This window comes from Monopterus albus, unplaced genomic scaffold (assembly GCF_001952655.1).
Source record: "Monopterus albus unplaced genomic scaffold, M_albus_1.0 scaffold38.1, whole genome shotgun sequence".
NCBI lineage: Eukaryota > Metazoa > Chordata > Actinopteri > Synbranchiformes > Synbranchidae > Monopterus > Monopterus albus.
Genome location: NW_018127918.1, coordinates 2,595,650 through 2,598,620, shown reverse-complemented (window position 1 = coordinate 2,598,620; position 2,971 = coordinate 2,595,650). Strand labels below are relative to the sequence as shown.

The window sequence follows — 2,971 nt, the reverse complement described above, 5'->3', positions numbered from 1 at the left end:
CACCCGCCTGCCTTTAATTAATGAACGGCCCGAAAAGCCTGTTATGTTTAAATTAAGATATTTATAATAGCGGCAGGTTTTGACAGTGGAAGCAATGCCAGGATTTATGTTTTAGTATGCAATGTATGGGGTGGTGTAATGCAATGTATGAGGGACGTTTTTGTTCTTGATCAAACTTGCATGGCCCGTTTAATCATCTGAGGGTAAACGAAAATGGGAGTTAAAGTGAATGTTTCTTGATGGCGATGAACCCAGCAGAGGGATGACAGCAGTTTAGCCTTTTCCTGGGACTTGGCACCAGTAATTCAGAGATGGCTATTTCAACATTTGGTGAGATGACTTTTTGTTTTCATGATTTTATCAAAATAGATAATGTTGACTTGAACCTTGCAGTGTCGATTGTGTCTATATAGATGTTTACTGCTAAGGTCCAAATGTGCCTACTAAAAGCCTTTGCTTAAAATGAAGCAAAAAAAAAAAAACCAGGATGGGTTGACTTTATAGAGCATATCATGCTTTAAACTGGAACTTTTGTGTTTCCCCCTTAGGCAATCCTTAACCAGATGTCATTCCCTGGCCAGAAAATCAGCATGCATAAAGACAGGCTAGTTTGTTTACAAATGCAGCATTTGTTATTGAAATAAAATGTTTACATTATTTTTTTGCAGGCTCTCCAGCTCAGCCAGCCACACCATCCCAGCCAGCAGCTGAAGTTTTGGCTAAGATGGGAAATTCCTACTGGTGGGGTCAAAGTGTACCTCACATTTTCTCCATGCTGTTGCACTGCATCTGCCTGAACCACAGTTATGAAAACGCCTGTCATGCAACTACCAGAAGTCTTCACAACTGCTGTCCAGGCACATGCACAAAATGTGAGATACTGCTTTGATGACCCCCACCAGTAGGGATTTCCCAACTTCAGTAGCATTAAAAAGTACTTGGGTTTTGAGATGGTGTAATTTTCAAGCCATGTTTTAACATTTTCAGCCTTGTTTTGATGTGGATTCTCTTTTCAATAAAGAAATTACAACTAACATTTTCTGGTTCTGCTCTTTATAAGGCACTAGTTCAGGCTTTAGATCCTCCCTGCATCTAGTAAAGAGATGTGCACAATGGCATTAAAGTGAAACTGACTTTTCAGCCTTGTTCTGGGCCCGTTTCTCCCCCCCACCTCCCCTTCAATAAAACACACTACAGGAAATTGAATTTTAATAAGACAAAGCAGTGACTCCATTCGTCACTGAACTCCAGCATGATCCACAGCTGGAAAAAGGAATGTCTGAAATGCAAAATTTGATTAAGCCACATGTTTATAAAAATTGTCATGAAATAGTTGCTTTACCTCTGCCCTCATGAGGTGTTAACAGGACAGCCTTCCATTGTTTACAAGGTGAGGGGAAAAAAAATAGTTTTGTTCCAAGTGTGGAAGACTGATGCATGAAATCAAATTCTACAATATTACTAGCAAAGTTGTCAGCTTTAAATGCCTGAAAAGCAGAGTTACTACTATAAAGTCTAATTTAGAGACTAGTTTAACCTACTGCTATAAAATTCAACACCGATATAGTTAACTGCACAGAAGTTACCAAAAACAAGAGTACCTTAATGTAAAGTCAGCTTCTTTGCAGCATAAAGGAAGAAACTTCAGAGCAATGGGTGCCTCGTTTCTGGCCATTTGGAGGATCAGGACCTGTGACAACGTAATTAACACAATCAGTTCATTCAAAGTTGCTTACAAGTTTGTCCACAATGAATTTAAAAGATTCCATTTGCCAGCTGCACTATCAATTTGCTGTGGTTTCACTTGAGCAATCGGCAATCACTGTGTTATGACAATGTTTTCCATAAACATTACAGATACAAACTTTTTACTAAAGCAATACACAATTGCATTGTGCTCCATGTTATAAAAAATAGAAATTTCGTTACAATTTATATCAAAGTTGCTCAAACAATTTTGAAATTAGTCAGGAAAATCACAGAAACCTGTACAAACCAACAGTGACTACTTTTACTTTTGGTAATTTAGATACATTTCGCTGCTAATGCCTTTGCACCATTATTTAAGCAACATTTTGAATGTAGCACACTTACCTGTAACAGGACATCTCAGTAAAAAGACGCCGACCTATTTGGACCTCACCTGCTCTTCATCAGGGCGGAAACATACAGGTGCAAACAATATAAGTTTCCGTGCTGATGAAGACCCGGTGATGTCCAAACCGGCCGGCGTTTTTTTGAGCTCCACGACTAATATTATGTTTGAAAAACGTTTACATTAATGGGGCATGTAAAACCAAAGCAAAAAAGTAATGGACGGCTAACGTTAGCCTTGAAAATTATCTTGCTAGCAGAGGCTTGCTAACGTCCTACATTAGCATTCGGTATCCCGTCTGGAATACAAAACATACATTTGGACAACTGTGTTAACAGCCAAGCACCTGCGCGCTGCCTACATACAGAACGTAACACACGAAATGCTTACTGTGATTTTTCTACAATCTCATTACGCAAACCCACCTGATTAGCAAAACAGCTCCCGTACCACCGGAAACTAACTTATAGAGCCCAGCTACCACACTGATTGGACAATTTCACTCTGCTCTGTGATTGGACTGCCACTGTCCAATCAGATTCTTCTTCTTCTTCTTCTGTTTGCTAATGGCGGTTGGCAAACAGGTTTAGGTGCATTACCGCCACCTAGACTGGCGGAGTGTGGATCAGAACGGTCCCTACCTACTACTATAACAAAATAACCTCACTCAGTTCACCTTATATTATCTTGTGTAACCCTGTGCCCTCTAAAAACCTAATAAATGTTCTGTATTTTATATCCCTTGACCTTTGTCCCAACACCTCCGGTAAACTAAAGTTCATTCCACCTCTTGAAACGGTATTTTTAAATAATTACCTCTCCCGCCTGAACCTGGGACAGCTCATTAAAACATGTTCCACTGTTTCTTGTACTCTA

At 39.6% G+C, this 2,971-nt stretch overlaps 2 protein-coding genes across 4 annotated transcripts in view; both read right to left on the bottom strand.

Annotated features, from left to right (window-relative positions):
- LOC109959351 (N-acetyltransferase 9-like) overlaps positions 1-1,396 on the bottom strand; it is a 561,041-nt gene extending 559,645 nt beyond the window's left edge. The window contains exon 1 of the mRNA XM_020598629.1: positions 1,343-1,396. The gene's annotated coding sequence lies outside the window, so the exon portion shown is untranslated. The remainder of the gene's footprint in view (positions 1-1,342) is intronic.
- Positions 1-2,971, bottom strand: part of rad51d (RAD51 paralog D) — a 477,561-nt gene that overhangs the window by 283,969 nt on the left and 190,621 nt on the right. The window lies entirely within an intron of this gene.